Genomic DNA, 25,790 nt, shown 5'->3' with positions numbered 1-25,790 from the left:
AAAATAGTGGGAGACGGGACAAAGGCATCACTGTAAAGGGAATTTCAACAAGGGAAACTTTTAAAAAATCAGAATTCCGAATCCTTAGAAACTGAAAAAGATACTGGCTCTTGCTTCCATAAAGCAAGTACAGGATGCTACGAAAATGGAATACAGGATGAGAAATAGATTTAAATATATGACTACTCTACCATTCTCACTCCCACCCCCAAAAAACTCTCACTGGAGAGTTTTTGGGAGTTTAAGTAAGTCACAGCAAACTCCCAGACTGCAAAACAAAAAAAATGAACATCATAGTGGTTCAATCTAGGAAGTACAACTAAGGACAAAGTAAGTATTCCAGAAACAGAACAAGAGAATTATTACCAAAGAAAGAATAAAAGAAAAACAATCTCTCAAGGCTGAGAGAAGATACAAATACTCAGAATGTATTGCTTGAGGGATAAGTGGAGTATGGGGAAAGAAACGTTTAGACAGATTCTTGTGAACTTTCACATTGCCAAAAATTAAGATGTCTTTAAAGCTTTGGGGAACAATATGGTGGATCTCAGAAAATTAAACATGGAACTACTAAAGGATCCAGCAATCCCACTTCTGTATATATAATCCAAAAGATCTGAAAGCTGAATCTCAAAAAGATATTTGCACACCCTTCAGTGTTCATGGCAGTGTAACTCACAACAGTCCAGAGGAAGGCGCAACCCAAGTATTCAAAGACAGATGAATGGATTTTTTAAAATGTGATATATACATACAATGAATAATTATTCAGCTTTACAAAGGAAATTCTGTCATATGTTACAATATGGATGTACCCTGACAACATTATGCTAAGCGAAACAAGCAGTCACAAAGACACAAATACATAAATGTATGGTTCCAGTTATATGAAGTATGTAAAGCAGTCAAATTCACAGAAACAGAAAGCAGAATGGTGGCTACCAAGGAATGGGGGGAAGGGATACAGGGAAGTTGTTTAATAGGAATAGTTTCACCTTTGCAAGATGAAAAAGTTCTAGAGATCTATTTCAAAATAATTAGGATACTTGTCATTACTGTACATTTTTAAAGGGTTAAAATGGTAACTTCTGTTTTTTAACCACGATTTAAAAAAATTTTTTTTAATTGTTTTTTTAAGCTTTTGGGGGTAAAAATAGGGTAAGTCAGTCATCTACATAAAAACAAGAATCCAGATGGCATGGGACGTTTCATCATCAAAACTACATGACAGAAAATTCAAGTTCCACAGCAAAAATCAAATAATACTACCTAACTAAAACACAAATCACTAAATAGTTGTATAAACATTTTAGTTAAAGATAATGGAAGTAATTACCAGAAGAACCCACAGACTATCAAAAATGCTGTTTCTGTAAAGCAGGATTTTCTTTGTTACAAGCCTACTATATAATTTTTTTTTAACTTACTACTTTGATTTTTTAAAACTATTAAGTATAAAAGTACCCTTACTGAGCTGATAGACTACTCACTTAATAAATCACCAAAATAAACTGAAATTTACCTTTTCTGCTTTCCACTATAAAATATGAAACATATTTCTCTGAATTTAAAAAGTCAGTTATAAGGTAATAATGACATTTAAAAATGAAGAAATCTAAGGCAAAAAAAAAAAACCTAATGGAAACATACTTGCTTATAACAAATAGTAATTATAATTATAGTATTCATAATAGCATACTGGCAAGTTATGTTTAAGTTAAGAAAATTAGAGATATCAAGGAACATTTCATGCAAAGATGGGCACAATAAAGGACAGAAATGAACCTAACAGAAGCAGAAGATAATTAAGAAGAGGTGGCAAGAATACACAGAAGAACTATACAAAAAAGATCTTCACGACCCAGATAACCACGATGGTGTGATCACTCACCTAGAGCCAGACATCCTGGAGTGCGAAATCAAGTGGGCCTTAGGAAGCATCACTACGAACAAAGCTAGTGGAGGTGATGGAATTGCAGTTGAGCTACTTCAAATCTTAAAAGATGATAGTGTTAAAAGTGCTGCTCTCCATATGCCAGCAAATTTGGAAAACTCAGCAGTGGCAACAGAACTGGAAAAGGTAAGTTTTCATTCCAGTCCCAAAGAAAGGCAATGCCAAAGAATGTTCAAACTACCGCACAATTGTACTCATCTCACAAGCTAGCAAAGTAATGCTCAAAATTCTCCAATCCAGGTTTCAACAGTACGTGAACCGTGAACTTCCAGATGTTCAAGCTGGATTCAGGAAAGGCAGAAGAACCAAAGATCAAATTGCCAACATCCATTGAGTCATTGAAAAAGCAAAAGAGTTCCAGAAAAACACCTACTTCTGCTTTATTGACTACAACAAAGCCTTTGCCTGTGTGGATCACAACAAACTGTGGAAAATTCTTAAAAAGAGATGGGAATACCAGACCACCTTATTTGCCTTCTGAGATACCTGTATGCAAGTCAAGAAGCAAGTTAGAACCAGACATGGAACAATAGACTGCTTCCAAATCGGGAAAGGAGTACATCAAGGCTGTATATTGTCACCCTCTTTATTTAACTTATATGCAGAATACATCATGCGAAATGCCGGGCTGGACGAAGCACAAGCTGGAATCAAGATTGCTGGGAGAAACATCAATAACCTCAGATACGCAAATGACACCACCTTTATGGCAGAAGGTGATGAAGAACTAAAGAGCCTCTTGATGAAAGTGAAAGAGGAGAGTAAAAAAGTTAGCTTAAAGGTCAACATTCAGAAAATTAAGTCATGGCATCTGGTCTCATCACTTCATGGCAAATAGGTGGGGCAACAATGTAAACAGTGACTTTATTTTTATGGGCTCCAATATCACTGCAGGTGGTGACTGAAGCCATGAAATTAAGACACTTGCTCCTTGGAAGAAAAGCTATGACCAACCTAGACAGCATATTAAAAAGCAGAGACATTACTTTGCCAACAAAGGTCCATCTAGTCAAAGCTATGGTTTTTCCAGTAGTCATGTATGGATGTGAGTTGGACTATAAAGAAAGCTGATGTTTTTGAACTGTGGTGTTGGAGAAGACTCTTGGACTGCAAGGAGATCATCCAGTCAATTCTAAAGGAAATCAGTCTTGATTATTCACTGAGAGGACTGATGCTGAAGCTCCAATACTTTGGCCACCTGATGCGAAAAACTGATTCACTGGAAAAGACCCTGATGCTGGGAAAGACTGAAGGTGGGAGGAGAAGAGGACAACAAGAGGAGGACACAGTTGGATGGCATCACCGACTCGACAGTCCCAAGTTTGAGCAAGCTCCAGGAGATGGACAGGGGATGGATGGATGGGGATGGACAGATGGATGGGGATGGACAGGGAAGCCTGGCATGCTATAGTCCATGGAGTCTCAAAGAGTCACAACTAAGCGACTGAACTGACTAACCAAAGTTATGTTTAAATTAGCCACTCCAGTATTCTTGCCTGGAGAATCCCGTGGACAGAGGAGCCTGTTGGGCTGCCGTCTGTGGGGTTGCGCAGAGTTGGACAAGACTGACATGACTTAGCAGCAGCACCAGCCACAAGACTAAAAATCTGTAATTCAATAGGACAAAAAGCAGCAGAAACAGCATACAAGTTGATTAACTTTATGCTGTACACTATAGACCTAGATCACTGACTAAGCACTCTAAACTTTATTTAAATTAAATACTACTTTGAGATTGAGAACTGATAACCTTTCTGAAATAATCCAGTTTCATCAAGTCTGGGAAATTTTCAGCTATTACCTCTTAATATAATGTATTCTTCCTCAATATAATTCATGGTTCTATTTACTTGCAGTTAAAAGCAAGGACCTAGAGCCAAGCTGTCTGGATTTCCACTTATTTCCTACAAAACAGGTAATCTTGGTCAAGTTCAGTTCAGTTCAGTCGCTCAGTCGTGTCCAATTCTTGAGACCCCATGAATCGCAGCACACCAGGCCTCCCTGTCCATCACCAACTTAACCTTAACTCTGCCTCAGTTTCTATAAAATGCAGGGGATAATACCTACCCTCTGAGTGTAACAGAAGTTATCAAGCACATGAAATACATTGAACAGTGTCTCTTTCTATATTCAGTATTCTCTATGGGTTATCAAGAAATGTTTCTAAGATGTAGCCAAATATTCTTCACTACCAACCTACTGTCAGACACAATGACTACTTTTTACTAGAATACCTCACTAAAGTTAATGACAGTAGTAATAAAATCCCTCATGCTTGAAATGAGGCATGAAGAGTCAAACAGTACTAATACCAATCCAGAGCCTTAAAAGGCATTATCTTTCAGAAATATCAGCATCAAATCCTAAATACTAGTGTCTGAATAAGAAGCAAAGGAAGAACGTTTTTCTCATTCACTAAAGACAACATTTGTTTCTTATTCCTTATCCTTCCTTCCAATTTTTAATACTTTTATAACTAAATTCAAAGTTGTCCCTGCTTCCAAATGAACTTTGGTGAATTGTTATATAGATGGCATTTAAGATTCTTATAAAAAATGATATGGAAAGTTCAAAAGGGTCTGAGTAGCTGTTAAATTGATACTTTTAACAGTTTTTAAAATAACAGCTGGGTAACTAGGCATTGGGGCTTCCCAGGTGGCTCAGTGGTAAAGAATCCACCTGCCAATGAAGGAGACATGGGTTCAATCCGTGGGTCGGGAAGATCCCTCAGAGTAAGAAATGGCAACCCACTCCACTATTCTTGGGAAATCCCATGGACAGAGAAGCCTGGCGGGCTACAGTCCATTATGGGATCACAAAGAGTCACACATGACTAAGGACCAACTAGCCTTGACCACACACAGCTCCAGTAATAAAGAGATGTCATTATGAGACCATGCTGGGCAGTTTTAAGAATTCCCCCAAATTTGGAAACTACAGCTTTATATTAGATTATGAAAATAATTCAGTAAGTCAGATTTTGTGAAATTAATATATGATAAGTGAAGTTCATCATATATAAGAATAACATATTTTCTTGTTCAAACTCAAAAGCAGAGAGATGTCAAATTTAGGGCAACAGAACCAGTTCTTAGTCCTTTCCACAGTCCTTCAATAAAGAAAAAGTAGGTAAAAAAATGCAAACGCTTTGTTGACAGTGGCATTTCACTTTAGCTGCCAATTTAATGAGACAACAAAAACCCATCACTGTTTGGATACATATGTGCTGCTGTGCTAAGTCGCTTCAGTCATGTCCAACTCTACGTGACCCTACAGACTATAGCCTGCCAGGCTCCTCTGTCAATAAGGAGCAAGAATACTCAGGCAAGAATACTGGAGTGGGTTGCCATGCCCTCCTCCAGGGGATTTTCCCAATCCTCTGGATATGTATAAGTTCAGTTCACTCAGTCGTGTCCGACTCTTTGTGACCCCATGAATCGCAGCACGCCAGGCCTCCCTGTCCATCACCAACTCCCGGAGTTCACTCAGACTCACGTCCATCGAGTCGGTGATGCCATCCAGCTATCTCATGGTGTGTCGTCCCCTTTTCCTCCTGCCCCCAATCCCTCCCAGCATCAGAGTCTTTTCCAATGAGTCAACTCTTCGCATGAGGTGGCCAAAGTACTGGAGCTTCAGCTTCAGCATCATTCCTTCCAAAGAACACCCAGGGCTGATCTCCTTTAGAATGGACTGGTTGGATCTCCTTGCAGTCCAAGGGACTCTCAAGAGTCTTCTCCAATACCACAGTTCAAAAGCATCAATTCTTTGGTGCTCAGCTTTCTTCACAGTCCAACTCTCGCATCCATACATGACCACTGGAAAAACCATAACCTTGACTAGACGGACCTTTGTTGGCAAAGTAATGTCTCTGCTTTTGAATATGCTATCTAGGTTGGTCATAACTTTCCTTCCAAAGAGTAAGAGTCTTTTAATTTCATGGCTGCAGTCACCGTCTGCAGTGATTTTGGAGCCCAGAAAAATAAAGTCTGACCCTGTTTCCACTGTTTCCCCATCTATATCCTATGAAGTGATGGGACCGGATGCCATGATCTTCATTTTCTGAATATGTATAGTGTCCTCTAAAAATTAGACCACACATGCATCTGAACTGTGAAGAATATACAGTCCGGCTATGTCAGATTGTCATCAAACTTTGATAGCAATGTTCTATGCCAGAAAACAGTGATATTTTCAGATATGCAAAGAAAGAAAATGTTTCTCATGGATTTTATATACAGCAAAACTAATTTTCAAGTACAGAAGAGTATAGACAAACCTGCATGAACACACAGGAACTCACAAAATATTGTTCCCATGAGGCCTTCCAGGAGAACCTGATTTAAGACAATGACATAAGCATGTGAGGATGAGGAAAAGTAATATGTGAAAAGGTTTCCTGAAGGCAAATAGCCAAACTGTTTCATCAAAGTCCTTAGGAATGACAGAAACCTCATTCCCAATGGCCATCATGACCAGATTCATGAAGTACTGCCTGCCATGACGGGTTCCCCAAAGCTAGAAATGCCAGATTCTTTGTTATCAAAGGTACAATTATAGGTCAGAGCATCTGCAGTTATGCCCTCTCTGTTAAATCATCACTCTCCCTCTCAAGAGTTTACATTAAAAAAAAAAAAACAAACAGTATGGGCATTAACACAAAGTAAACAAATCCAAATGCCAGCTCAACCACTTTCTGTGCCACCCTGACCTAATTATTTAATTTCCTCAGAGCCGTGATGTATTCATCTAACAGATGATGAGTAATAAAAGCACCTGTACCACAGAGCAGCTGCAGTAACTGAATGAGGTAGTGCAGGTTAACTGCATGGTCAGTCCCTGGTATAAAGTAAGTGCTTTAAAAGTATTAGCTATTATTACCATCACAATCCACAAATCATACTTTAGTCTACCATAAGCAATCTAGCACATAAATAAAATCAGATATATTCAAATAAAAAAAGTATAGTTTATATCCAGATTAATAATCTATAAATTGACATGAGAAACTATCTGATATAAGAGAATGATTGCCCTAATATACTGAAGTCTCAAGTTTTTCCAACTAGGCTGAACTATACTATTTAAATATTCTTTAAATGCTTTTTTCATTTCTGAAATCCTTTCAATGACTTCTGAAACCAGTAAACCAGAAAAAAAATTTTTAATAAACTAGATATTATCAGAACATTTCAGTTGATATGTATACACACATATTTACTTATATTTCTGATGTAGTAACAACCACTGCATTTATCTGAATTACCTTCTCATATGAGTAACTCCCTGTCAGCACACATGAAGAGGTAACATCAGTGTTAGCTTTACTGTCAAAAAGCAGGTCAAGGTCACTTCACTATGAAAATCTGGGATTAAAGTCCAATCCATAAAGTTCCATTCTGTTGGTCAACTTATCCCTGATGCTGAAGACCTCTGGCTGCTGCTGTTTTAGGTATAATAAAATGTACCCATTTTACGTATCCAGTTTGATGACCTGCGACAAACGTATACACTTGAGTAACCACCACTACACACAATAAAGATACAGAACATTTTTAACTCACCAAAAAGTTCCTCTGTGCCCCTTTGAGAATAATCTCCCCATCACCTCTAGACTTAGGCAAACACTCATCTGCTGTCAGCGTACTTTTGCCTTTTCTAAAATTTCATGTACACAAAATCATAGTACATACTCCTTTGCATCTGGCCTCTTCCACTTAGCATGTTTCAGAGATCCATCCATGTTGTGGTTATCATTAGTTTGTTTCTTTTTATTGCTTCCTTGGCTTTTGAAAATTTTCAGCCCTAACAGACTTGAAAAAAGGCTGAGGCAAAGCCCAAAGAAAGTAGTTTAGGCCAGTATAAAGAACACACTATCAGGTACCTGCATATGTCCATTAAAAGCTTGATATTATAAGGTAAAAGCATTTTCCCTTTGGACCCTAAGACTATAATTTTCAGCTCATGTTGCTAAAATCAGACATAGCTCATGTCCTACCTGTATTTGACTACCTGAATAATGAAACAAGGGCTAAAGGTAGCTTGGACTTTGTCACGATTTTATACTTGTTCTTTTTACTCCATGACTGACTTCAAACATACTGACAGAAATGACTTTTCCTAACTTTAGCAAAGCAGCTCAGGAATAACGTAACTGCTCTTCCTAATTCCAAAGGTCTTTCAATTAGCAATGACAATAAAGTAAGTTCAGGGCTATGTGATTTAACTTCCAGTTGTTCTCTGTCTTCTCCTCTATCCTAAATAAATGATTTCAGGCTATAAAAGTAGAAGAAGAAAAAAAAGCAGACAGCAAAGGTTTCAAGAAGTTTTTGGAGAAATTTTCATTTGTAGGTTTGATTATATAATCCTTTTAGTGATCTATTTATGAGAAGTTATTGAGGTGAAATAGAAGTACAGTCATAGTCCTAATATCCACCAAAGTGAATTTACTTTACCCTGGAGCATGGTTAGATTATGAATAACTTATCTAGAATGTTTCACATAATATTCCTGGCAAAAACAACTCAAACACTGATGTTTTTGCTTGGTAGAATCAGCTCCTGCTTAAAAGACTTACTAGTTCATACATACAACAGTCTGGTCCTAATAAACTGGAAAGCTCTTAAAGAGATGGGAATACCAAACCATCTTGCCTGTCTCCTAAGAACCCTGTATAGAGATTCCAGATTGAGAAAGGAGTACGACAGAGCTGTCTGCTGTCACTCTGTCTGTTTAATCTATATGCTGAGTGCATAATGAGAAATGCCAGGCTGGATGAGTTACAAGCTGGAATCAAGACAGGCTGGAGAAACATCAACAACCTCAGATATGTGGATACCACTCTAAAGGCAGAAAACCAAGAGGAACTAAAGAGCCTCTTGATGAAGGTGAAGGAGGAGACTGAAAGAGCTGGCTTAATACTAACTACTAAAAAAAAAAAAAAAAAAGTAAGATCATGGCATTCGGCCCCATTACTTCACGGCAAACAGAGGGGGAAAAGATAGAAGTAGTGACAGATTTCCTATTCTTGGGCTCTAAAATCTCTGTGGATGGTGACCGCAACCATGAACTCAGAGGACGTTTGCTTGGCAGGAAAGCTATGACAAACCTAGACAGTGTGTTGAAAAGCAGAGACACTACTCTGCCGACAAAGGTCTGTGTAAGTCAAGGCTATGGTCTTCCCAGTGGTCATGTAAGGTTGAGAGCGCTGGACTGTAAAGAAGGGAGAGTGCTGAAGAATTGATGCCTTCAAACTGTGGTGCTGGAGAAGACTCCTGGGAGTCCCTTGGACAGCAAGGAAATCAAACCAGTCAATCTTAAGGGAAATCAACCCTGAATACTCATAGGAAGGACTTATGCTGAAGCTGAAACTCCAGTATTTTGGTCATCTGATATGAATAGCTGACAAACTGGAAATGTCCCTGATGCTGGGAAAGATTGAAGGCAGAGGGAGAAGAGGGCATCAGAAGTTGAGATGGTTAGATGGCATCACTGACGCAATGGATGTGAACCTGGACAAACTTTAGGAGATGAGGAGGGACAGGGAGGCCTGGCATACAGAAGTTCATGGGATCACAAAGAGTTGGACACGACTGGGCGACTGAACAACGACTGGTCCTAAAAAGGAGGCTTCGCAAGATAAGCTACTTTGTGACACGTCACGCTACCGAAAATGCCTCCCTTCCTGAAACTCTTGACACTTCTGCTGACTCTGAAAACACTCAAATTCAAAACACAACGATTCATGTTCATTCTTTTTCCTTCAGCTTCCTAAATTCAAGAGGGAATTGGGCCCCCCAAAACATTAAGTAGCCTTCAACCCAAAACACAGTATCTGTCCTCTGATCCAATCTCACTGCTTCAGCTATCACCCGTAGGTTGACTTCTCAGGCGCATTTTAGTGCAGATTTTAATCATTAAAATATGTTTGTACATATTTCTTCAAACATAACCAAAATCTTCATCTCTGCCACCAAAACACCCTCAAATCCCAAACTACTATCTGTACTAACTACCTGTTAATCTATTTGTAATCCTTTTATTAACTGGGGCTAGAAACTATAATGGCAATGGCACCTACTCCAGTGCTCTCGCCTGGAAAATCCCATGACAGAGGAGCCTGGTGGGCTGCAGTCCATGGGGTCGCTAAGAGTCGGACACAACTGAGCAACTTCACTTTCACTTCACTTTCAGAAACTATAAACCATTTATATAAATCCAACTACTTCAACACCACATCCCACCACATTTACCATTTAAGTGTATCACTTACCCTCCAATCAATCTTAAGCCTTTAATATAACCTGTTCTCTGGATTATCTCACAGCTTCCTGATTGGTCTCCCTGACTTCAATTTCCCCTTCCTTCCATCCACTTTCCATATTACTACCAAGTTGATTTCCTTAAAACATACCTTAACTGTCCCCCGAAAATATATCTGCTTCCCACTCCCCGACTAAAATTAAGTATGAAATATCCAGTCTGGAACCTTCTCTAATCTGCCTGCTGAGGACTTACACAGACCAAGTACATCATGCTTACTCCTACCTCAAGGTCAATTTGCCCTACCTTCTTTAAGATAACCAGATCATTCGGGGTAACTATGAAATAATACTTCCTTGATGCCTTCTCCAACCCTTATCCCACCATCTCACCATTGTTATACAATCATCCATATTCCTTTTACCATTTTTGCCTTTCTTACCTCTTCTCACATCCTAACTTGTGACCCTGGCAACTAACAGGGGTTGAGTAAAAAATGCATTAAAAGATACTCCTGTAAGAAAAGATTCCAAGGTAGCAATTCTAACATTCAAAAAAAATATTATATCAAAAGACTGACTAACCCTGTCATCTACTGGAGCATTTATTAAGTAAAAGCAGTTTTGGATTTTCAGCAAATTTACTTTTGGTGTTCCATATAAGGTGTTAGTCGCTCAGTCATGTCCGACTCTTGGCGACCCCATGGACTGTATGTAGCCGGTCAGACTCCTGTCCCTGGGATTCTCCAGGCAAGAACACTGGAGTGGGTAGCTATGCCCTCCTCCAAAGGATCTTCCCAACCCAGGGATCAAACTTGCATCTTTTATATCTCCCACATTGGCAGGTGGGTTCTTTAACACTAGCACCACTTGATAAGAGTTCAAATACTTCACTTCAATCCAAATATTTTTGGAGTCATTTTAAAACCAGCTTTAGGTTAAAATGTTTAATGTGTCATTTATAGAGACACTTATCTATTAATCTGTAAAAACTCTTAAAACACAATTGACAAACCAGCATTCTAGTGGCAAAGTATGCCCATATTTACACCTATAAAATTTTGTCATTAAGAAAAAAATGAGGAAAATAGAAAATAGGGCAAAGGAAAACAGTAAATACACAAAAGGGGTAATTTAAATGGCCAATAAACATGAGAATGTTCACCCTCACAAATAACACAAAATACAAAATTAAAGTTACAATGAAATATGGGGGGGGGGCGGGGAGGGATTCTTAGTACTGAATGGAGACAACGATACAGAGCTGTGCTAACAGCTACTAACCACTGATGACTAGTAAGAATCTGAAGTATGGCTAACCCAAATTGAGACTTGCTGTTAAATATAAAATACATGCCACATTTTGATGATTTAATAGAAAAGAGAATGCAAAAATCTCATTAATTTTATTGTTTATATACTGAAATGGTATTTTTTATATAATGATTAAATAAAATACATTACTAAAATTGACTTCACCTTTTTTGTTAATGTAATGACTAGAAAATTTTAAGTTACATGTATGACCAATATTATATTTACATAAGACAGCATGATATTGACACAAAGTGAAGTGAAAATCGCTCAGTCATGTCCAACTCTTTGTGACCCCATTACAGTCCATGGAATTCTCCAGGCCAGAATACTGGAGTGGGTAGCGTTTCCCTTCTCCAGGGGATCTTCCCAACCCAGGGATCGAACCCAGGTCTCCTGCGTTACAGGCATATTCTTCACCAGCTGAGCCACCAAGGAAGCCCTGCTGCTGCTGCTGCTAAGTCACTTCAGTCGTGTCCGACTCTGTGCAACCCCATAGATGGCAGCCCATCAGGCTCCCCCGTCCCTGGGATTCTCCAGGCAAGAACACTGGAGTGGGTTGCCATTTCCTTCTCCAATCCAGGAAAGTGAAAAGTGAAAGTGAAGTCACTCAGTCGTGTCCAACTCTTAGCGACCCCATGGACTGCAGCCTACCAGGCTTCTCCATCCATGGGATTTTCCAAGCAAGAGTACTGGAGTGGGGTGCCATCATCTTCTCTGAGTAACAGAAACAATAGTTTTATATACCACTGGCCAGAGTATAAATTGGTACAGTCACTTTGGAGAGAATTTTGGAATTATCTAGGTAGGTTATAAGATAAGAATAACCTACAATTTAGCAATTATACTCCTAACTTTGTGTTCTAGAGAAACTTTAACACACATATATAAAAAGATGTAATTTATGTTTCAGCACAATTGTATATATATGCAAAGTAATCCCAAATGTTCATCGGAAGACATTAGACAAATGTGTTATAATCACACAACAGGCAGGATCCTCTATGACCCACCTCCCAGAATATTGGAAATAAAAGCAAAAATAAACAAATGGGACCTAATTAACCTTAAAAGCTTCTGCACATCAAAGGAAACTATTAGCAAGGTGAAAAGACAGCCTTCAGAATGGGAGAAAATAATAGCAAATGAAGCAACTGACAAACAACTAATCTCAAAAATATACAAGCAAATCCTGCAGCTCAATTCCAGAAAAATAAACGACCCAATCAAAAAATGGGCCAAAGAACTAAACAGACATTTCTCCAAAGAAGACATACAGATGGCTAACAAAAACATGAAAAGATGCTCAACATCACTCATTATCAGAGAAATGAAAATTAAAACCACAATGAGGTACCATTTCACGCCAGTCACAATGGCTGCTATCCAAAAGTCTACAAGCAATAAATGCTGGGGAGGGTGTGGAGAAAAGGGAACCCTCTTACACTGTTGGTGGGAATGCAAACTAGTACAGCCACTATGGAGAACAGTGTGGAGATTCCTTAAAAAAGTGGAAATAGAGCTGCCTTATGACCCTTAGCAGCAGCAGCAGCAGCAGGGCTTAAGGCAGCTGCCTTATGGTATACACACTGAGGAAACTAGAATTTAAAGAGACACATGTACCCCAATGTTCATCACAGCACTGTTTATAATAGCCAGGACATGGAAACAACCTAGATGTCCATCAGAAGATGAATGGATAAGAAAGCTATGGTACATATACACAATGGAGTATTACTCAGCCATTAAAAAGAAATACATTTGAATCAGTTCTAATGAGGTAGATGAAACTAGAACCTTTTATACAAAGTGCTGCTGCTGCAGCTAAGTCGCTTCAGTTGTGTCTGACTCTGTGCGACCCCACAGACGTCAGCCCACCAGGCTCCCCCATCCCTGGGATTCTCCAGGCAAGAACACTGGAGTGGGTTGACATTTCCTTCTCCAATGCATGAAAGTGAAAATTGAAAGTGAAGACGCTCAGTCGTATCTGACTCTTAGCGACCCCATGGACTGCAGCCTACCAGGCTCCTCTGTCCATGGGATTTTCCAGGCAAGAGTGCTGGAGTGGGTTGCCAATGCCTTTTCCGTTATACAGAGTGAAGTAAGCCAAAAAGAAAAACACCAATACAGTATACTAATGTATATATATGGAATTTAGAGAGATGGTAATGATAACCCTGTATGTGAGACAGCAAAAGACACACAGATGTATAGAACAGTCTTTTGAACTCTGTGGGAGAGGGAGAGGGTGGGATGATTTGGGAGAATGGCATTGAAACATGTAAAATATCATATAAGAAATGAATCGCCAGTCCAGGTTTGATGCATGATATAGGATGCTTGGGGCTGGTGCACTGGGATGACCCAAAGGGATGGTATGCAGAGGGAGGTGGGAGGGGGGTTCAGGCTGGGGAACACGTGTATACCCGTGGCGGATTCATGTTGATGTATGGCAAAACCAATATAATATCGTAAAGTAATTAGGCTCCAATTAAAATAAATATATTTTTTTAAAAAAGAAACAAAATTACACAATGGGATACAATGCAACACTATTTAAAAAGAGGAATAGATCAACAAGGAAGAACTCTGCAGAAATGTTAAGTTAAAAAAGGTTAATTGTATAAAAATACATTCCATATATAATTATGTACAGAAACTACAAAATCTCTTAAGACAGTTCTATATGTTACACACAGATACATATATATACATGGAGATTGTATATGCAACAGAAGGCACAACATTCAAGACAGTGGGAAAGAAAGGATGGTATCCAGGAAGACTACAGAAGGGCTTCAACTGTATCAGTAATGTTCTACATCCTAAACTAAAGCTGCACAGTGGGTTACTTTGGGGTTCTTTATTCTTTTTATGTCTGAAATATTCGTTTTTTAACGTGTGATTTTATACACTATGTATAGGACTATAACCAGATATATTTTATGCTTTGGGGGGACATAAGCAAAACTTCACAATTTCAACCATGTGAAAAGCAATTATACCTTGAATAATACATCAGGACACAGGAGAGGCAACATATAAACACCAGTTTTATACCACTACTAAAAATATGATGAGAAAAAGGAGAATACAAACCGGTGGGGGGGGGGGGGGGGTCAGCAAACTTATTCTATAAAGCACAAACAGTACATATCTGGAGCTCCGCAGGGCCATATGGTTTGTGTCACCGCTACTTAACTCTGCCTCTGTAGTGGGAAAGCAGTGAAACAGTATGTAAACAAATGAGCATGGCTGTGTTCCAATAAAACTTTATTTATGGAATCAGGCAGCAGACCAAATGTGGCCAGTAAGCTATGGTTTGATAACTCCTGTCCAGATCTATCTTTTAAAAAGATATCAATAAACCCATTAAGTCAAAGTCTGAAGGAGAAAGATTTCCGTAGTAACAAAATATGCCATGAATTACCCAGTAATCTCAAAAGAGAAAATGTTTCTTGTCCAGGGAGACATTGAACAATCACCACCTTAACCCAGCCATGAAACAGCACCACAAATAGTGCAACCAGTCATTCTGTAATACCTCCTGATGTGATGTAACACGAAGCAGCGTCACCTATGAAGGAAGTATCATGGCCAAATGTTTCACCTGAATTTAACAGTCTTCAGTGAAGTTAATCAGAGAAATTCTGAATGCAGGACATTTTACAAAATAATTGGTCTCTTCAGAAACTCATTTTTTTAAACTAGTGCTTAAATTTAAAAGAGAATTGAGATACAACAGCAAATGCAATGTAATGCAAGATCCTTCACTAAACCTTGGTATGGAAAGGAAAAAACCTATAGAAGACATTATGATTGAGGATTACGTGACTTCTAGGAATTAGATAACTATACTATGCATGATATAAGTATTTTAAGTATAAAGGAAATGTCATTTTTTGGAGATTCATACTTAAGTATTTAGGGGTGAAATGACATGATGTTTCTAATATATTTTCAAATGGTTCAACAAGATTATGGATGAAGCAAATATGGCAAAAATATAAAATACCACTGAATTTAGGTGGTGGTATATGGGGGCTTCTCTGGTGGCTCAGACAGTAAAGAAACCACCTGCAGTGCGGGAGACCCGGGTTTGATCCCTGGGTTGGGAAGATCCCCTGGAAAAGGGAATGGCTACCCACTCCAGTATTCTTGCCCGGAGAATTCCATGGACAGAGGAGCCTGGCAGGTTACAGTCCCATGGGGTTGAAAAGAGTCGGACACGACTGAACAACTTTCACTTTCACATGGGAACTCAGTGTACTGTTAACAATATTCCATAGGATTAAAAATTTTCATAATACAAAGGCCAAAATGCGATGGGATTATATATTTATTTTTTCATCGATATCCTCCACAAATATTAGTCTTAAGTTTAAGTAAAAGTTCTTAAGGTCGTAAACTTTCCTGAAGTTCACAACCCTGATGCTTTTCCTTTTAAGCATCTGATTTCTAAAAGTGAGAACAAAGCAAATTACAAGGTAAGACAATCTAATTATACTGCCGTTTGATTTTTTGTACATTTTATAAGGATTCTTAATATATAAAGTATGCTTCAGTTCAGTTCAGTCGCTCAGTCGTGTCCGACTCTTTGCGACCCCATGGACTGCAGCACACCAGGCCTCCCTGTCCATCACCAACTCCTGGAGTTTACTCAAACTCACATCCATTGAGTCGGTGATGCCATCCAACCATCTCATCCTCTGTCATCCCCTTCTCCTCCCACCTTCAATCTTTCCCAGCATCAGGGTCTTTTCCAGTGAGTCACTTCTTCGCATCAGGTGGCCAAAGTATTGGAGTTTCAGCTTCAGCATCAATCCTTCCAATAAAATACACTTATAGTTCCTTTATAGCATCTTTACTTTTTACCATGTATGACAATTCATATACACGATTACTCCCTTCCTCATCCCACACATGGCAGACTGATAATCTTTGTCCCCCAAAGTATCTAACGCTAGCAGACACTATGTACTAAATAAAAACTGAACAGCAGGAATCTGTGTTCATACCTTTAACACAATAAGCATCAAGTTCTTGAGAAGGAATACAAACCTTCCTTCCCTCTTCTTACTCTCTATCCTCCTCCCCCTAAAAGATATTGTTTTTTTATGGGAAAATGTATTCAACAAATGTTTACATAATAGAGATAAATGGATAAATCTCCACACAAAACATAGTTGTTATCCTTATGTAGCTCATACTTTGGAAGAAAATGATAATCTTAAAACTGAGCTCTAAATTTAAGAATCAAAAGGACCTCAAGACATCATATGGTCCAGCTCTCTGTCTTAACTCAAAAACATTACATTACAGATTAAGGCCACTAAATCCAAGAAAGAATATATAACTCACGAAATCACAGAATCATTCAAAGGTTCAGTGGGAATCTCAAACAGGGCCTTCCGCCTTCTGATTTACCAATATCATTTAGAAGCTGTAGTCACAGCAGTTATAGCAATAAGAGAACGCACTCAAATTATAACATTCCAAGGCTCTATGGTAACGACTTCACATGGAATAGTCCAACTCAACAATTTTATGAAATAGCCTCACTGTACAAAAGAGAAAACTGAGGCTTAGAAACATTAAGTAATTGTTTTAAGTTATCCGATCTATAGCATGATGGAAGAAGGACTTGGATATAAGCATTCTGACTTTATAGAGTCTATGCTTCCTATCACCTTCCTTCCTTTGGAAATGTTTCCAAGAAACATAAATCCCTATTAGTACAAAGGTTTCTTACACTTAATATACACCTACAAACATACACAAGTTAACAGTGTCAAGCATCGGACAGCATTACCTAAAAGCAAAGAGTAGCAAAAATTCAGAAATATGCATCTAAATCTTTGGAAAAGATGCTTCACACACATTTGTGAAAGTCATTCTCATCTAGCTCTGTGGATGTAGACCAGTTTTCATTCTCAAGTGACGTAAGAATTTTACCATTACCAAAGGCATTACTCTCAAATAACAGGGTTAAGGCTTAAAAACACTCTTAACTGCATCATTGTTTGGTCAGCACCTCTGCTGCTGCTAAGTTGCTTCAGTCGTGTCTGACTCTGTGCGACCCCATAGACGGCAGCCCACCAGGCTCCGCCGTCCCTGGGATTCTCCAGGCAAGAACACTGGAGTGGGGTGCCATTTCCTTCTCCAATGCATGAAAGTGAAAAGTGAAAGTCAAGTCACTCAGTCGTGTCTGACTCTTCGCGAGACCATCTCTCAAATATAGTCCTGAAGCTACTCCTTATCCAGCATCTCCCAAACTTTGTTAGCCAAATATTACAAACCAACTAACCATCACACTTATTTTTACCTTGTTAGATAGTTTTCAGTCCCCTTAAATCCCAGGATCAATGTTATTCTAGCCAGCTCTCTATCATTAACTATGCATCTCTACTCCTTTATATTCAATACCTTATACCTGACTCCATAATAGCCATGTAATTAATATATTTCCAAACAAAAACAGAAGACCTACTTATATGAATTCCACTCTATAGGATGGTCAGACTTAGACCTACTTACATGAATTCCACTCTATAGGATGGTCATAAAGTCTGAACATAGGTATTATGTTAACATATTCTATAACATCAATAAACCATTTATCGTGTATGGTTTTTTATTGTTGTTTCCAGATTTGGTGGCCACCCTGTACTTAAAAAAGAGCAAGTAAGCAGAGACAGAGGCAGAAAGAGCAACATAAATCAAAAGCCCAACAGCAAATAAACTGAGCTAAAATACAAACCTATCACTGAGAAAAAGACTCAAGATGTTAAGAGTAATAACATCCTAAATTATCACTAATTCCTTAGACGCCTCTACTTCCCTTACAAACTAGAGTCGGATTTTATAAAACAAAAACAAAATGAAAGTATAACTGAATCTATTATGTCTTAAGCTAAAAGTTACTATTTCACTTTCACATTCTGATTCAAAACACTCCAGAACAGTTGAACAGAAAGAAGCTAAACTCAATTTCCTTACATTTAGCACCTAGAATCACCAACACTTTATGAATGATAATTTTAGAAATCAAGTAAGGTTATTTTTGCTTCGTTTTTCAGTCTAAAATATAAGCACTCAAAGATGTCCAGATGTTGAACAGCTTAATGAACCTTGTCTGAATTACAGTCTTTAATATATTCAAAAGTTCAAGTTCTGCACATCAGAGTTTTGATAAAAGTGATAAATACAGTTACAGAAATACATTAAAAGTGAAACCAATACTCTGAAGGCTTATTCGGGTGTTATAAAGGGAGTCTCTTAGGTCATGAATGGAACTAGTGTTCATTTTCATATTGGAGCACTGAAATAAACAGAAGTTGATTTGCTTTAAAATAAAAAAATCATAAAAAAATCTATCTCAATTCACTGCAGCAAGCAAGATCACATGAGACTCTGACGCAATGACTCATAAATGAAAGCAAAAAACAATTACGCATTAAAACAAAAACAAACATCAAAGATCTCTCATGCTTATCTTTAAAAGTGTGCAATGTATTGTGTAAACTCAAGAAGAGACTTCTTTACCAAACTGGATGGTCACTAAAAGAAGCTATGAACAGAAAGTAGAAAACTAAGCACCTGCTTTGTCTCTTAAGTACAACAGGACATCATGCAGAAACTTACAAGGCAGGAAAACAAAGGCACAACTTCAAATAATACATAAACAGCTATGGAATTAAGGGATGCAGTTCAATATACAGGGCAATTTGAGGACAATAAACTAAGAGATGGATTGACTCCATCAGCTAATCTCAACAGAACTGTCAACTAACCAGAGATAGATCAGCAGTCACAAATCAGTGACAGTATTTCAGACAGTACTGGCCAACCACTAATCTTTCAACTATGTTCACAAAAGGAAAAGGGTCTTTTCCAAACACAAATAATATACATTTTACAGGAACATCCCGTTACTTAAGCCAGACTTGTTAAAAGCCCTGTTTACCCTTCTCCCACTATTCCATCTTTTCTCCCATTCTCCTGTCCAAGAACTCCTCTATCCGAGACTGGACAGTAAATGGTGTTTTCCCCAGCTTCCCACATGCCTAACGTAGGAATCTCTTTTTTTTTTTAATCTTTGGCTCACATTTTAATCTTAGGTACAACACTATTTCCCCCTTCCTACTTCCTCTTTTCATATTCCAGTTTTTGTCCAGTTATAGAAAACCTCCTCTTCCTTCTCTTGTTAAAAATAGTAAAGCTCTAATCACAGCTTCTAAGCAAAGTGTAGAAAACACCACACATGCCAAATCCCACTCATAATTCAAGTCATCCATGAAAGGAGCACAGTTGTAAACTAAGGAAGAGTCTGTTATCAGAACATAAGATCTCTGCGGGCAAGGATTTTGTCTGTTTTGCTGGGCCTCCTGCCTGGAAAGTAGAAAATGGCAACCCACTCCAGTATTCTTGCCTGGAAAACTCCATGGACGGAGCAGTCTGGCAGGCTGCAGTCCACGAGGTCGCATAGGCAGACAACACTGAGCACTGAGCACACACACAGGAGCAGAGCAGCCTACTGACTAAATACTATTAAGTTCTACCAGTTTTTTACTTCTCACTGGGTTGGTAACCTAAAGTAAGCAAAAGTAACAGGAAGCTCCTCATATCTAAATTTTATCTCCCTTAAATTCTATCTTTTTAGAGTCGCTTTGAGTTTATTTCCTCTTTGTAAGAGACTAAGAAGGGCCACCTGTGTTCAACAGATAACGCCAGTTCGTTAACTCAAGTACTGTTTTAATCTGAAGAAGGAAAAACTCTTTGCCAAGACAAGTTTAAGCACCTATGAGTTATATGAACACTTTTAGATTCTCCTACTCATAAGAGTATTAACCATCCCTTTTCAAGGTTAGGAGTACACTTATACATACCTACATCAAGAAAATGCCATTATACTTAAGAATCAGTAACATTACTTTCAAGCTTTCAAAAGTGCTTTGAAATCCTTCAGAACTTTACAAATTCATCAAACCTACTTCTCAGGTATGTACTGCTTATCAAACAAAATCTATACACCTGGCTTTTTTTCTTATATAACAAACTCAATTATACCTAATGACCACATTTGAGAAGTTTTCCATGAAAAGGTTTTTCATGTTTTTCATACAAATGTGCTTTTCACTTATCACCTATTTTGAAGTGAAGGTCATTCTACAGAGATTAAAAACAGAGCCAGACAGACACAGATCTGACCCTTCCTAAATGACCACCAGTTATTGGTCCCATCTCTCAAAGTGAGACAAGTTCCTTAATATTAAATAGAAGTCTTCCAATGTTTCTCTCTCCTCTAAACCTCAGACCATGTTTTCTTTTGTTCAAAAGGATGCAAAGCACATATTCCAACTAGTACTATGTCTCTAAACTTTAAGATCTTTAATTTTCAAGAAATCAATTTAAAGCCAATAAACATAATCTTGATATTTCAACATACTCCAAAAGAAAACTCTGAATCCATTTTCACATAAGTTTACCATTACACTTATTAAGTCATAAAAGCTTTAAATCAGCAAACTATGCTTTAAATGTTACAAACCAATTAAATGTTTAATTATAAGAAGTTAAACGCTACACTTGACTGTTAAACTACTGGGTTCCAAAGTTAAATAACTTATTATGAAGTGCACATCTGTTATGGTATAGAAGGTGTGGTCAGGAGCTAGCTGCAGAAAAAGAAAAAAACTTGAGAAACTCTGTATCATGACTTAACCACAATTCAGAGCAAAATGTTTATGTCTGTTATTAACATTACGGGTACAAATAAAACACTCTGAAAACTTGAAAAAAAAAAAGGTATAAGCAACCATATGTACTTGTTTCCTAGGTTGCTAGATGATATTAAAAACTAAATCTCAAAATCATAAAGTCTGATAAATGAAACTACAGTAGACAGACTACATTTTTGAAAGTTTTGTAATTTTAGCAAGAATTCAGTGAAGACTTATTTTTATAACACTGATTCGACTACTTGATCAAATCATTCTAAACGGTGGTGGTTTGGGGACAAACCAGAGAAAACGCCGAAAAGTGTAACTCAAGTCAAATACACACAAGGAGGTTAAATCACCTTAGAAATATTTCACTTGAAAAAAGATTCCAAAATGGCTAATCAGAGACATTAGCATACTTAAATTAGTTTAAAACACTGAAAGTTATTTTATTTTAAATCAGTGTTTTGATATAAAGAAGTATCACCACCTAAAACAAGAATAAAATAAAATGGATATTGAACTCCATGTATCTTTTTCTTCACCTATACTTGTGAGGTCAGCTGCTAGAAGCTGAGGACAACCTCTGTCATTCTATAAATTTTATGATAATCAAAGCAAAAACTATAAAAATCAATACTTCCTAATCTACAATATTTTACCTTGACTGTTGAGTTTGAGTACAGGACAGCAAGATGGACGGTAATCTAGATTACACTTCGGGGGTTTTCTCAATTTCCAGGAATCTTATCTCAAATCCCCAATTAATCAATCCTCCTAATTCACAATTCTGGTAGAATATATAATATATTCTAAAAAAAAAAAACTTTGTTGCTAAAATAAATTCAGTATTTAGTTTCAATCCAAATTCTGAAATTAGCTCACTAAAGAAAAATTAAAAGAATCAGTTATAATGTGAAAAAATCATTGAAAATCCATATTCTCCCAAATCCTTACTGCTCCCTGTAATTTTCAACCAAGTATTACTTGAAAATTTTGTAATTTGAGAAACTTGTAACTCTTAGAACTCTGAAACTGTCAGTTTTTTGTCAACTAATTTCTTCTTAAAATCAGTGAACTGTGAAAGTCATATTTCACAAAAAAGTAAAATACTATGAATTTTAATAAATTAATTTTATTCATGCTATTAATATCTTATGAAGGACTACTGTAGAGTTAGGATCATACTATTTTATTACTTTCTACGTTAGATGTCAAAAAATATTTCTAAATAATTACACATAGTATACAAATATTCATATAATGTAGACAAAATGTGTAACTAACACCAATGTGTGTGTGTGTGTCTGTGTTAAGGGGAACATTCACTGCCAGCATCATGTGTAATAAATGTTTACCAATCCACCTACAAGGACATGTGTGCCATTCTTCCATTATAGGCTCAGCCCATTTTTAATGAAACACTATGATTGCTAAACAATCCAATGGCAAATTCTACTCTTCCACAAATGCCAACAGAGAGTCTATCCACACAACATTTTAATTCAAAGGACTCCATTAAAAAAATTGTGTAAGAAAATAAACTGTCAATGAGAGCCACTTTTTCTGACCTTGTCAAATTGTGAACGAGGTGTTCTTATTTTAGACACTATCCCACTTCTTTAAATGATGTATTCTTAAGGGATTTGATAATTATATGTGAATTACTAACATAAAATAGTATTTACTGACCTAGCAGACAAACTGAAAAGGCTTTCACTTATTCCTCAAGTCTTTACAGAAAATCAGACACCCAGTATAAGAAAACAGGTGTTTAAAGCTCTGTTGGTCACATTTAAAAGAAGAATCACAACATGAACAAATCGAAAGGATAATGTCCAAGAAACTGGGGAAATCTTAATGGTTATGAAAGATCAAACAAAAATACTATTCCATATTGACAATGCAACATAAAGAAACACTGCAGAAACTGTGTAAGACTTTATGAGAGCAAAAATAAATGATGAGAAAATACAAACGACCATTAAAAAAAAATAGACAAAGAAGCCACTGAGAGAAAGCAGCACAGTAAAAATCAGGATTATCCCTGAAAATCTGTTGACTAACAAAATCTGTTAAAATACTAAATAAAAGTGCTATTGAAACCATTGTCCATTCAAGAAGCCTACAAAATTATTCCTTTAATAAATTACCACCATTCAATAGTGTAATTTTAGCTGTATTTTTTAGAAGGCTGTACACTTGGAAAAGACTACTATAATAATAATTAGAATAACCTGCCTCACTATTTATTTAGAGATGCACTATTTAAAAGTAGGCCAACAACAGTAACTTTGCTATTGCCCAACAGAAAAAGTAAATTAAATAATGTCTATTAACATTCAGTGTTGGTGGCATACTTTTCCATCCACTGGAACATACTGGCTTGCACTATCTACCCTGAACAACTTACCACTTCTACATCCACGCAGTAGCGCAAATAAAATGAGTTCCTGTGTTAATCCCGCAATAAACCTCGGTAATTCTCACATCACAGGAGTTGTAAACGATTGTTAACCGAAAAAGAATGTTTCTCCTAAAATAGCTACATAACACTGAGACTACTCAAATTCCTAAATAATCCTTTTTACAAGACTCCCGCCAACTTTATTTTGATACATTAAACATGTAGAGCCTATTTTAAAAGGTAGTTAGCAGTGCCTTCATCAAAACAGCTTCCTAGTTGTTGTTATGTCTTCTCTCTAAAGTTTCCAAGTTGTTTTTAAGCCAACTTGAATACTGATGAATGTGAGTCTCTATTAAACGCTTAAAATGGGCAAATGTTCTAGAGCTAGTCAATCTGACATTGGAGGTCATGCAACTTGAAAAATGAAATAACTCTTACAACACTCACTGAGCTCTTCATTTTTAAAATAACTTCAGGGCTATTTCCACACTCTGCATTTAATAACACTATTTTTTAAAAAGGATATTAGGCTCAGTTAATTAAAAAACTGATCTGCCGCTTAAAACTGGTGAGTCTATTCTTAATGGCACTCTGGTGGATTTGGAATACTGACGATAGTAGCTTTACTGGTAAAAAGACAGACATCCGAAAAGGACTGCTGGGAAGGGCAGGGAAGGAAGCCCGGAGTCGGCTGAGAAGAGAAAGAGAAACGATTTAAAGTCACTAATGAAAAAGAAGGTGGTGAGACGCAGAGACAGAAGAGCGAGAAAGAAGATTTAACAAGGAAGTGAAGTGGAGCGCAGAGGGCAGAAGCTAATGAGGAAACAAATGGGAAAAGGTAGTGTTTTCATATAGGCATGCACCAGGAAGGAACGAGTTAAGGCCTGGAGTAGTCTCAGTGCTTTCAGATGATAGAGATGCTCGCAGAGAACAGGAACAAGCAGTTTACTTTCAGACGTTGAAGCAAACTAAAATTCCCGGCCCCGAGCCTCTCCCAACCTCGGCCGAGCGCGGAGGCGGCGGCTGGGGAAGGGGCCTAGCCAGGAGCCAGGCCCGGCATACCGCTCCCCCGGGCTCCGCGGCCCAAGAAAAGAGGCGAGGATTAGGCGGGCAGAGATCCCAGCCGAGGCTCGACGGCACCCCGAAAACGGTCCGGGGCCTCCGCGGCGCCCGCGAGCCGTTTCCCCTTCGGCGGGTCGCCCAGCGGCCTTACCTGGGGCGAGGGAGGGAGGCGAGGTCTAGGGCGTCCGCTCGCGACCGCCGCAGAGCCCCCCTGCTGCACTCAGCCCAGGCTTCCAACGGAGGCGCGACCCTGCCTCAGCCGCCGCTTCCCGCTCGGGGTCTAGGCCACCGCCTCCGCCGCCTCCGGGGCTGTTTACACCCTCGGGCCCCGCACGCCGCCGCCGCCGCCGCTGCCGCCTTCTCTCCACCCTAGCGCCGCTGCCGATTCGGCCGCCGCCACCTCCTCCGCCGCAGCCTCGTCTCTCTGGAGCATCTTCCAGCCACCAAACCCTGAGAAACAGAGACTCCAGCCGCGCCGGCAGGAAACTCCCCCGCAACTGCTAGGGGGACGAGGCGGTCAGAGCACCGGCGGCTTTTCCGCCATTGAGCAGCAGCCGCTCCGCTCCTTCTGCAACCCCCTCCCCGCACCCTGTCCTTCCCCGCCCCTCGGAGAGCCCCGCCCCCATTCCCACCCATTGGGACGCCACGCGGCCTCTCACTGAAGTCGGTTGGCTGGCCGGCCCGTCAATCACAGCCCACCCAGTCCGGCAGCCCCAGTACCTCCGTCCTTAGTTTTCCCCGCCCACAGGGCCCCGCCCCTGGGTCCTTAGTTTCCCATTGGACACAAGTGACCATCTTCAATTGGCAAGGTCAGCTATCCATCAAACACCGCCCACTGAGTGAGACCCAACCCTTCATTACCCTTTACTTCATTCAGCCCCGCCTCTGCTATGCCGCCCAGATGTCAGGGACCAACCCACCCTAACAGCCATAAGTAGAGACCGTCGTCAATCAAGTAACGCCCACCTGCGCTCTGCCTCTCAGAGCCCAGACCCTAGCGATTCACTTTTCTTATTGGTCCAAATGGTGGTCCGAACTTTCAATCATTGGCTTTCTTTACATGTCTATCACGA

At 38.8% G+C, this 25,790-nt stretch overlaps 1 protein-coding gene across 6 annotated transcripts in view; it reads right to left on the bottom strand.

The window, feature by feature from the left end:
* The window catches only part of PPM1B (protein phosphatase, Mg2+/Mn2+ dependent 1B), a 108,918-nt gene extending 83,609 nt beyond the window's left edge, over nt 1–25,309 (bottom strand). For 3 of the 6 annotated variants that reach the window (XM_070798579.1, XM_019970078.2, XM_070798581.1), the window contains exon 1: nt 24,869–25,308. The gene's annotated coding sequence lies outside the window, so the exon portion shown is untranslated. Of the gene's footprint in view, nt 1–24,868 lie in introns of all 6 variants that reach the window. The other 3 variants (XM_070798580.1, XM_019970079.2, XM_070798582.1) reach the window with 2 other exon arrangements.
* Nucleotides 25,310–25,790: the final 481 nt, after the last annotated feature.

The sequence above is a fragment of the Bos indicus genome, chromosome 11, assembly GCF_029378745.1.
Source record: "Bos indicus isolate NIAB-ARS_2022 breed Sahiwal x Tharparkar chromosome 11, NIAB-ARS_B.indTharparkar_mat_pri_1.0, whole genome shotgun sequence".
NCBI lineage: Eukaryota > Metazoa > Chordata > Mammalia > Artiodactyla > Bovidae > Bos > Bos indicus.
Note: the sequence above shows the minus strand (reverse complement) of the source record. Positions and strands in the feature narration are given on the sequence as shown.